The sequence below is a fragment of the Echinops telfairi genome, unplaced genomic scaffold, assembly GCF_000313985.2.
Source record: "Echinops telfairi isolate 266 unplaced genomic scaffold, ASM31398v2 ScPeMD7_2;HRSCAF=8, whole genome shotgun sequence".
Lineage (NCBI taxonomy): Eukaryota > Metazoa > Chordata > Mammalia > Afrosoricida > Tenrecidae > Echinops > Echinops telfairi.
In genome coordinates, this window is record NW_022103898.1 from 65,510,010 (window position 1) to 65,522,477 (window position 12,468).

Here is a 12,468-nt window from a genome sequence, read left to right on the forward strand (position 1 = left end):
GATTTGCATAAGTAAAGTCTTGAGAAACGCTGAGTACCTTCTTTCTTTTTGGCTTTCTAATTCTGTCTTTCCACATTTTCTTATAACGCTTCACTTTGTCTTCTCCAGCTACCCTTTGGAGTTTTCTGTTCAACTCTTTTACTTCATCACATTTCTCCATTTGTTTTAGTTGTTTAATATTCAAGAACAAATTTCAGACTCTCTTCTGGCAACCACTTTTGTCTTTTATTTTTCCTGTCGTTTTCTTGACTTTTCCTTTCTTCGTGTATAATGCTCTATGTCACCCCACAACGTTTGGGGTCTTCTGTCTATCATGTGCAACACATCAAATCTGTTCTTGAGATGCTGTCAAAATTCAGAGGGATATGTTCAAAGCTTTATGTTGGCAATTGCATGCTTGTTTTAACGTTCTTCAGCTTCAACTTCAACTTATCTGTGAGCAATTGATGGTTTGTTCCACAGCTGGCCACTTCCCTTATCTTTGGCTTATAATACTGCACTTCTCCATTGTCTCTTTCCACAGGTCTAGTCTATTTTATTCCTGTGTATTCCATTGAGTGAGGTCCAGGTGTAGAGTTACTGTTTGCGTTGGGGGAAAAAAATCATTTGCAATGAAGAAGTCATTGGTCTCGCAAAATTCTTTTGTGAGATTCTCAGTTTCACTCCTATCACCAAGACCATATTTTCCAACTATTGATTCTTCTTCCCCTCTAACTTTTACATTCTACAATATTTACCAGCACATCTTTTTTTCATGTTTCATCAATTTCAGGCTGAAGAAGTGGGTAGAATTTTTCAATTGTATTTTTGGCATGAGTGGTTGGTGTGTAAATTTGAATAATAGTTGTATTAACTGATCTTCCTTGTAGGTGCATAAATCTTATCTTGTAGATAGCCTTGGACTTGAGAGTAGCTCTTGACATGTTCTTTTTTGTGATGAATATAACATGGTTCCTCTTGAATGTGTCACGCCTGGCATATGTGAAGATCTGGTCAGTACCAGTCCTTTTCAGCTCACAGATGCCTAGGATATTAATCTTTATGCATTCCATTTAGTTTTTTATGACTTTGAATTTCCTGGATTCATACTTCATACATTCCACATTCCAATTATTACTGGATGTTTGCAGCTATTTCATCACATTTTGAGTATCAGCAAATGGAACTCCTGAAAAACTTAGTCCATCAGCCTCATTAAGGTTGACTCTACTTTGAGGAGGGGGTTCTTCCCTAGTATTTAGTGAGTGCCTTCCCAGCCCTAGTGCTCATCCTCCAGCAATCTGTCAGACCACGTGCTGCTGCTACTCATAAGATTTTCAGTAGCTAACCCCTTCGAAGTGGTTAGTCTATTCATTCTTCCTAGTCTGCTCTTATTTTAGAATTTTCACTCTTCAACATGGAGGACCCTTCTGGTGTTTGTAATGCTGGAGGCATGGTTTCCAGTATCACAGCAGCGTGCATCACAACATAGTGTGACAAACTGAAAGACGAGTAGTGGGTGACAAACCCATAGATTTCTTGAATGCACTGGCCCCTTGTGAAGGTGATAAGAGATCATAGCAAGAGCAAGGAGCATCATAAACTTCTTTAGTGAGCAAGGAGTGAGTCATAGCAGCACTGGAAGCTTCTCCAGACTCTGACAAAATTTCTTTAGAATGTGACAGCAAGGAACCTCATGTATCAGCCTCTCTGAAGCCCAAACTGGCAAAAAAAACCAAAACTGAATCATACAACATCAGGAACTGAGACAATTGACCTCACACATTACAACCACCCCTGCATCTCCAAGAGCTATATCACAATGTCCTCAAAATAATTTCTATTCCCATAGACCAGAAAGAATTGCACAAACAACTGACCAATATACAGAATAAAAAGAACTTTATGAAGAAAAAACAGACACTGGAACTACTGGATAAGAAATCAAAGTAGTTAGGATACTTTCAATGGATGGAGGAAAAAGAACAAGAGAGCAACAGGGGAAAAAAAATATTTAGGAACACATTATAATAGCAAACTGACAAAATAAATGAAAAACAAAAACCTGACAAACTAGATGAAAAATCAAAAGCCAAACAAAAACTCAAAATAGAAATTCAGAAGACTGATGCTAAGATATTAGGATTAAACAACATTTTGAAAGAGTAGAATTGGAGCAATAGAAGGCTGAATTAATAAGCGTGAATACTAATCTCTTCATGGCAATCCACGGGAAGGGCAATCAATAAAAAGAGCAAAGTAATCTGAGAAAGTCTAAGACTATTAAGAGGAATAACTTGTACTTCGCTGACATTTCAGAACAGAAAGAAACAAAAAATCCACAGAGAAAAAAGTCGAAGAACGTCTAGAGGAAAACTTCTCTAACATCATTAAAAAATGAGAAAATAATCACTCAAGGTACAGCATGAACCCCAAACAAGATAGACCTCAAAAGAAAATCACTATGGCATATTGCACTCAAACCTTCTAATATCAAGAATAGGGAAAGAACTCTGAGAGCAACTTGGTAAAAAGAAAAATTGCCTACAGAAAGGAGCCAAAAAGAATATGCTAATATTTCTAAGCAGCAACCCTGTTAGCAAAAAGGCAATAGAATGACTTATAGAAAACACTAAGGGCAAAAGAAAACGTCAACCAAACGTTCAGCAAATATGATGTGAAAACATCAATATTGCCCAAAGAACTCTATAAATATAGTGCAATGCCAATCTAGCAGTCTGCATCATTCCTTAAATAGATGGAAAAACATCACCAACTTTATATGGAAAGTTGAGTGTAAGATAATATTGAGACCATACAAAAAAGACAGAAAAAACTTGAGGCACAGAGATCTCTGCAGTACACACTCCAGGGCCCAGAGCTGTGTTAGATGTGAGCTTATATACTCCTTGGATCACATAGCCAGCATGCTAGTGCCAGGATTTACACAAAGGCAATTTATAATTCTCAAGAAATATTAGCTCCTTAGTCCAGGCTGTTCAAAGACAGAGGGGAGGATGGAGCTTGGGAAAGTGAAGTAACTGATAACTGCAAGTGGCTGCTCTCCCTGGAGCCTTGCCAGAGAGTAGGAGGTAGATGGTCTGTTTCTCCCAGGCTAAGGAACATTCCAACAGTTGCTTCAAACAGCTCCCTGAGATGAGCTGTTAGCAACTTTTCATGACCTTGGGCCATGAAATGTGCTGGTCCTGTCCCATTTGCCTGAGGAGCTAGCAGACTTTTCCCCACAGTTAAGGGACCCAGTATAGACAAAGCAATGCTTAAGAAGAAGGGGAACTAAGTGGGAGGCCTCTCATTTCCTGACCTCAGAACCTACTGCACAATCACAATGGTCAAAGCTCCGGGGGACTGATAAAATGATCACTACTTCGACCAGTGGTGTAGAATAGAAAACCTAGAGATGGATCCATCCACCTACAGACCGCTAGTTTTTTAAAAAGGACTGAACGATATTAAATGAGGAAGGGATGGTCTCTTAAACAAATGGTATTGGAAAAGTTGGACTTCCATTTGTAGGAAAATGAAACATAAATAATACCTCATCCATGTACAAAAACTAACTCAAGATAAAGACCCAAATGTTAATACTCGAACCATAAACATTATCAATGAAAAATATAGGGACAAACATATGAGCCCTAAGACATGGTATAAACATAGTACCGAAGCAATGAAAAGCACCCATACAGCAGAAGACAAAATAGATGACTGGACCTTCCTACCGATAAGCACTTACTTCCGCTGACGTCATCGAAAGAGTAGCGAGTCCACGGGCTTGGAAAGGAGGGGGTAGGAATTGGCAACAATATATGGGACAAGGAACTCATTTCTAGAATGTATAGAAAACTGCATAAGAAAAAGACAATCCAATTTAAACATGGGCAGAGGACATGAGTAAACAATTCATTTGGGAAAACATACAGGCAGCCAACAAGCAGATGAAGAAATGCTCCAGATATGAGAGATGCAAATCAAACAGCGATGAGCTACCACCTTGTCCCAGCATTGATAGCAACGTTTAAAGCGAAGAACAAATGCTGGAGAGGGTGTGGTGAGTTAAAGACCTCATCCACTGTCAGTATATAAACCAGGAATTCTTCTCCTAAGTATATGCCCTCTAGGGAGACAGGGAACCAAATATGAGCAGATACATGCACACCTGTGTTCATTGTGGAGCCCTGATGGCATAGTGGTTAGGTGTTTGGCTGTGATTTGCAAGGTCATCAGTTTGAAACCACCAGCCCCTAAAAGGGATAAAGATGGGACTTTCTACTCCTGTAAACAGTTCCGGTCTCAGAAACTCACAGAGGCCCTGTCCTATTGGGTCGCTGTGCATCAGCATCAACTCAATGCAGTGACCTTAGAGCTTGGTGTTCATTGCTGCACTATTCACAGTAGCAGGAAGATGGAAACAAGCAAATTCTATCAGTGGACAAATGCATTTTGGAACATCTACACAATGAATAATACCCATCGCTAAGGAATAATGATGGAACTGTGAACCGCCTCATGACATGGATGGATTTGGAGGAGATTTTGCTGATAAATGTGGTCAAATTCAAAAGGACAAGTGTACAAGAACATCTATATATATGTAAAGGTTATCATACCAAAAGAAACAGACTTTAAATGTTTACCAGGAATGGGAGGGGAAGGGAGGAGTGGGGAAAGATTAGGTAGACAGTGGACAATGTTGACTTGGTAAAGGCTGGGAGGGTATCTGACAAAGGGGAGATGGAGATGGGGAGGGCCTGGCTGTTGGGAGGGTTTATGGGTTTGGGGAGTTATAGAGTACACAAATGATGATGTATAGACCCCTGCCTAATTCACAGTAAGCCCGTTTGAAAAGCGAGAGTGGGGAAAGAAAGTAAGGAGTCAAGCTCAGAAAGGAAAAAGAGGAGCTTTCTGCAAAGTGGCCTCCTTTGTCGGGAAGCTCTAGCCCCCTCCTTATGGGGCTGCCTTACTCTTGGAAGGCAAATAATAAACTACGTGGACAAACAGACCTGAACCCAAATCAAGAGAACTTATGCTGGGTCGGGTTTCTATTTCCCATCCCAAATTAACTTGCTGCAAAGTACTAAACCAAAGGCCATTATCTCAACATCATAAACCTTATTTCTAATTAAAATGATCTATGCCTCTTTCAGAATTACACATTCCAATTAGCAAAGAATAAGGTTATTTCTATTGTGCACTGGCATGCTAAAATGATCATGCTAACTGTAAAAAAGTACTTCAATTACAAGAAAGTATTAGTCTTTTGTCAGACTTATTCTGAATTATGGGTTCTTCATAGTTCCATTTAATGGAATTACAGTTTCATTAAGTATATTTGCTTGTAAAAATGTATTCTTCAATATTTTAACAAAATGCCCTTTGATGTTTTTAAATAGCAGTATGTATGTATTTCTGCTGTGAGTCTCACAATCTCCCATATCCCAAGTGCAGGTTATTTGCATCTAAAAATTTCTCCCGAACTTATGACAGAAAATAACTTTACTCTCAGGAAATAGGAGCAATCTGGCTTCAGATTTCCCTTCATGTTTCCCTGCCATGTTACTGCTGCCTGTTTTGTTTTTGTTCTGTTTTGTTTCAACTACTATGCTTTCTATGAGGATCCCTATGCAGCAGTGCAGTGGTTAAGTATACAGCTGCTAGCAAAAAGGCTCGTGATTTGAACCTACCAGCGCAACAGGAGAAAACAGGAAGCAGTCATTCTGCTTCCATGGAGATTTACAGCTTTGGAAACTTTATGGTTTTTGGTTGTGCTCTGTCCTGTCAGGTCGCTGTGCGTCAGAATTGGTTTAGTTTGGGTTTTATAAGGAAATGGAGTGGTGTTGTGGTTATGCATTTGGCTGCTAACCATCAGGTTAACCGTTCAAAACTACCATCCACTCTGCGGGAGAAAGATGAGGCTTTCTATGCCTGCAGAGTTACAATGTTAGAAGCCCACAGAGACAGTTCTACACGGTCCTATCAGGTCACTATGAGTCAGGGTTTGGGTTTGGGGACAGGGGTTGGGGGTGGCAGAAGACATGCTGTTTAAAAGACGGTCCTGTCTTTTTTGCTTTAAGTGTAAAGATTATAAATGAATACGTATAATGTAGTCCTTAATCTTTTGGATAGTTAGCTTATCTTTTAAAAGTTTAACATCTTTTTATTTCACTGATGTTTCCAGAGAACCCATGATGTATTTAATCATGACAGTGCTCAGTAAATTACAAAGATTTCTTTACTAAATGTCCAGTTTATGACAGTGGTCAAATAAATGTTCATTTGATTAATTGAAAACTAGACTCCTAAAAATGTTTCCACTGGTCAAGAAAATTGAAATAAGTGTGGTTTCCCCTCCTACCTTGGTTACCATTCCAGGTTGCTTCCATATGTGGCAGTGTCAGGTAAGCATTGGACTGCTAATTGTAAGGTTGGCAGTTCAAACCCACTGGCAGCTCTGAGGGGGAAAAATGAGGCTAGCCGTTTCCGCAAAGATTTACAAAGCCTTGATAATCATATAGAAGGGCACTCTGAGCCAGAATAGCCTCAATATCAGTGGAGTTTGTGTGTTTTGGTCCAAAACTCAAAAACTCACTGTCATTGAGTCAACTGTGACTCGTCATACAAAGGCTCCCCAAAATATCCTACCATTAATTGAGGTGCTTTATAAACTCTCAAAAGCCTTAGATTCTGTGCAAAGAAATATAGACAAATTAATTCTTATTTGGCAATGACTATCTAACCTGCCCCAAGGTATTTCCATTTTAAAAAGAAGCCCAAGATGATCCTGGTTAGAATGGAAGGAAAATGCAAAGCAGAAATCAATGAGGGGAGATGATAGACTTAGGATCGAACCAAATAACTCAAACCAGCTGCCAGTAGCTCCCAATACAGAGTGACCTCATGTCTGTGTGCCCTCTGGGGTGTTCAGTGGCTGGTGTTCGGAAGCAGATTGGTAGCCATTTCTTCTGAAACACTTCTGGGTGGACTTAAACTGCCAACCTTTCAGTTAGCACATTTCAGCCAAGCACTCTGGAGATGTAGACGAAGATCCCCTAAGTGCGGCTGCTCATCAAGTCTCTACGGCATCATGGGCCACGGGGCTGCTCCATACTCTGACTTCAGTTCTAGGGAGAAAGATTTTTACACTTGGGAGCCTTTTTTTTCTGGAGCCCTCTGACTGCAATTTTTACTCCTCCAGCAACATCACTCTGACCCCAAGAAATAGCACAGTCCAAAATGCCAAATCAACCCTTGATCTCAGACATGTTTTGGGATTTTTGTTCAGTGAGAATGACTAAGAAAATCACGTTTTTATGTTTGAGCCCACTGTGGTAGCCACGATGTCAATTTATCTCCTTTACACTGCCTTCTACTCTACCAAGTGTGATGTCCTCTAAGAACTGGTCTATCCTGATAACATGACCCAAATGCATGAGATCAAGTCTCGCCAGTCTCGCTTCTAAGAAACATTCTTTCTGTACTTCTTCCAAAACAGATGCATTTGTTCTCCTGGCAGTCCCCGGTGCTTTCACCATTCTTCTCCCCAGCACCATAGTTCAAATTCATCCATTCTTCTTGATCGTCCTTATTCAATGTCCAACTTTCACACTGGTGATTGAAAATACCACGGCTTGGCTCAGGCACACCTTAGTCTCGAAAGTGACATCCTTTCAGACAACTTGCCCAATGTAATTCATCATTCGATTTTCACAATCAATACTCATGGAAGCTGCAGTCAAGAAATCAATCAACACATTATTTATTGATTGAAAATAAGACAGGCAGAGAATGGTGAAATTCACGCAGATTTTAATCCCTAGATTTTACCTTTTACCATCTGCTTCAATTTGACCCACTGCAAGGATTTGATTACAGATGTTACTAAGCAACCAGTTAATAAGCAACAAATCTAGCCCACCCTAGGTATTTGATCAAAGATAGTAATCAGCAACAAATAGCAGAAAATAATACAACCCACGGGAAGATCTGGGAAGATCTGTTAGGTAGCTAGAGGCCAGAAACCAGGGGTTGTCCCTCTACAGGCCAACGCCTCCCTCCTCCCACCCGACAGGAAGTTGGAAGCCAATCAAGGCAGCCAGTACACTTGGGAGAACCCTGATCTAGGCCAGGTGAGCTTAATTTAGCCAATGGGGTCAATCAGTACCATCGACCATGCCTCCTAGAGGAGGGCCCTGAAAACCCAGAATCTGAAGCCTACCTCCCTCTTTTTTCAGCTGCTCCTGGCCAACTGGGCTGCGGTTTCTCTGGCCCCACGCTTCCTCGTGTGGGTGTGAAGTGCCCTGGGGGTACCTGTGTAAAACCTGAACTTCTATCCTTTATAAAAACTCACTTGGATCAGAAACCACACTTAGGAGTGAATTCTTTCTCTGTGAAGCCAAGGACCAAGGTATTTCCACCTGAGGAATCTAACAGATCTTTCAAAGAAAGGGGATGGGTGAGAATGAGAAGTGCATGTAGAGAAAGGAAGAAGTCGAGATGACCTATGAACTGAATGTTCCGAAATAATTTACCATCATTTACCATTTCCCCCTAAAATATGTTTAATTTTGGTTTGCTGTATTAGCTGTTCTCATTTCTGACTGATCAATACAGAAAATAAAATGGAGAGTTTCACACAAAAACGAAGGGAAAAATATGACTCCTACTTATTTTTTCTTTAGATGAAGCTAGGTGAAGATACCAGGAACATGAAAGCCTTTGTTATATTACAACATTTCTTCTTGAAATATCACTCCCAGAAAATCAACATTAACTCCCCTCAAGCTGGCTGAGTGTTCGTCAACTCTCCTCACACCGCACCTCAATTACTGCCTCCCTGATGCCCTCTGGGTGTGAGTGTTTTACAGGAAAGCAACTTGTCAACATCACAGTGTGCCTCCATGAAAGCTGGTGCCAGACTCTCTGGGTGCTTTGAATGGCAAGCTGGGCCTAGCTGAGACTTTGGTCTCTGGGAGATGAGAATAAACACAGCTGGTTGTCCTTCACACTTGAGATAAGGTTTACAGGAGAGAGGAGTCCTGATCCTCACCACCCTGGGGTGGAGCAACACCTAGGCAGGCGGCCAGAGCCATCCCACAACTAAACAAGCGACACAGCCTCTCCAAGACCTCCATGGCTCCTTGGCTTCAGTTCCCTAGGTTCCTCTATGTTTCTACAACCACCCAGATTTCACATAAGCTGCTCATCCAGGCAACCTTCAACTCATCCGACCCCATGCACAAGAGAACCAAATGATGCCCTGTGCCACAGCATCCTTATACCCCGCTCTAAGTAGGACCTTTGTGATCCATGGGGTTTTCATTGGCTGGTTTTCAGAAGTAGAATACCAGGCCTTAATGACTAGTCTGTTCTAGTCTGGATGCTCTGGTGAAACACATTCAGTACCATAGCAACTGTAATCCTCCAATAACACAAATGTGCCTGCACATAAGGTTCAATATTCGAACCAGGGTCTACAGGAGAAACTGCGAGAACACTAGTTCAAGTCAGACCATGCATTCACCAAGAACTCAGTACAAGTCAGACCTAGCATTGACTTGGCTTTTTAGAAAGCTCCTTTAATTCTTAAACACCTCCATTTGCTTTTCTTGGCCTCTGAGCTTCTGGTTTCCCACTTCCCCTTCCTATGTCATCAACGTACAGCTATTCGAGTTTAAAGAGGGACTTATGGATAGGATTCGGATGCCTTCTTGATATGCATATACTTCTTGATATAAAGCTCTTTCTTAAACATATATGAGTGTCACAGGATTCGTTTCTCTAAACCACCCAGCCTAGCACATCACCCTAGCATCCTTCCACTTTTGGGGGACATGCAGCCAGGACTTCCAAAAGCTATATTCGTAGAAGAGGGCCACGATCACGGATTTCATTGTGTTCTCTCACGCTGATGTTACCAGAGTTTAGCTTCTTGTCTTCCCTAAAGAAAGATTGACTTGGGGGAGTCATAGAATATCACAAGATAATCTCATTAAGAAACTCTTCCAGACGAAGAAAAACCTTCCGGGCCAGTCTGGCTCTCTTGGTATTTCTTATTTTCCATATGCATATACAGTCTTTTAAGCATTCATGTTCAAGAGGTTCTTGGGACAAGTCCTCCAGGGGTGGGGGGAGAAAGCTTCCAGAGGGGATAGCAAGGGTTTCTGAAAAATATAGTCCCAAAATATTGCATGGCCTCCACACATGCTCTGTTCAACTCTCTACCTGCACTCCCTTGCCCTGTCTCATTCCCCCCCACCCCGAGAGATTTCACACACAATGGAGCACAGTATTTCCACCCTCTCTGTGAGTAGAAATCTCTAATCTGCTCTATATTAAAGGGAGCATGCTCTTTTAGGTGGAGATGCTGGATTTTAGGTGGTGAGTCATTCATAGGCACTGATCAGCTGCCTAGGATTCTTCAGGATCTATGGCACCTGTTCTTTCCGAAAATTACACCAACAGTCACACACAAAGGTTGTCCTAAGGGGAAATTCTTAATTATAATGAGACCGAAGAAAGAGAGGTGAGGAACAGATTGGCACCCATCACTGATATATCTGTCTAAGAACAATATTAAGAGCAGATATTACTATACAGTTCTCTCTTCTAGCCCTGGGTTAATTTTCCATAAAGTAATGAGAATCCTTTTCTACCCACTGTGGAAGTTCCTCTGCTGGAGGAAGTTTCCCAAGAATCCCCGGCACATGTGTATGCAGGTCAGAAATAAGAAAAAACAAAATTGGCCATGCTGGCTGGGAAAATTGTTCTTCCTCCTTAGTAGTTTCTTCATAAAATTCTCTGTGGCACCCTATGTCTCCCAAAAGTGAATCTTCCTTTTGGGAATACAAGAAACTAAACTCCAGGAATATTTCTGGCAAGTCCAGCCAGGAGAATGGGTGTGCTGGACCAGGCCGAGCTGTTCTTCACCATGACAGGGTTGAACCACAGTCTTACCAGGCCAGACCATGAGAAGCCGCCAGAATTCCTTGCAGTTCTGCGTCTTCTGGGCCACCACAGCAAGAGCCTGGCCGTGTCCCAGGGGTGAGCGAACCTCACTAAAGAATTTATGTATCTCTCTTTGAGCTTGGAAGTCTATCTGTTTATGTCTAGGGTGTGAAATATTTCTCTAGCCGGCATCTGTAAGCTTTCCTTAGGATGGACCTGTTCTCTTGTGTGCATGTGTGACTGGCTTTCTTCAATGTTTTCTCTTTGACCTTGAAAACTAGGTTGTTTCCTTCAGCTTGATTTGAAGTTTAAAAGTCTTTTTGTTCTTTTGCTTACATTGAGAATGTTGTGACTGTGAAGTAGAGAAGAGAACATTGGATTTGACGATTTTAAAGCATATTGAGTTGACTGTATCCTTGGGTGTAGAGAAAAGCGGGGGTTGGGTATATTCCACTTAGTTTCCAAAAAAAAAAACCCACTGGCTTGCACCTTACCCAAGAGGGCGACCACCAGAATGCAACAGGTGTATCCTCTACAAGACGGTCCTTTACAAGGATATCACATGACTTCCTTCTCCCTGGGGTAGACAAGGCCCCATTTTGAAGATCCCTTCAGCCTTTAAACATTTTCCAGGCTCATCCTTTCTCTGTTAACAAATGGCTTTATCTGTTTTTAATAGGACAGTCTCCTGAAGAGTGCACTATTTATTTTCATTGGTATTATAAGGTCTTCCAAAGCAAAATGTGGGTCAAAATATGTTTTACTTCTGGAGGATAATTAGATGAACTGTGTATGGATATGTTTACTGCAAGAGCTCAGCTTTAATGTATAATATGCACACACTTGTGAGTAAAGCTGTTTGAATATTATCAGGATAATATATATATATATACTTTAGGATCAAGATACTTAAGTTATTTTCTAATGTTAAATTGAGTTAACTAACAAAATGTTTGCTGAAATTGGGAGTTCACATATCTTTTTAAACAAAAAAAATGTATCTATGTTCAAGTCTGCTAAATTGTATGTTCATCTTTTTGTGGTCAAAAGGTTACAATAAGAGTTGTTTAAAACAATAAAAATTTCGAAAACTCTACAACATTAGATAAGTTTTGGTGATTTATACCTAAAATAGAAAAAAGCTTGGTGGAGAAAGACAGAAACTTCAAACTACCCAATGATTGACTAGACTCTTGGGTTTGGGTCTAGAGACAAGGGCTTAGCATGAAATCTGGGATGCTGGAGTGCAGGGATGCACATAAATGGAAAGAGGAGGTACACTGCAGAAGAATAGCCAATAGCAAAAGACCTGCCAGAAATCCAGCCTATGGTGGTAAGTAGGCCGCTAGCAGAATATAAAGGACAGTTCTATGTTCTACTAGACCTTTTTGGCTAGCTAGCCTTAGTGACATAGTGGATACCCATTGGACTGCTAATCATGAGATCAGCTTTCAAAACCACCAATTACGCCAAGGTTTTCTACTCTCGTAAAGGATCATGAGGTCCCAAAGGGATCAGTTATCAGGC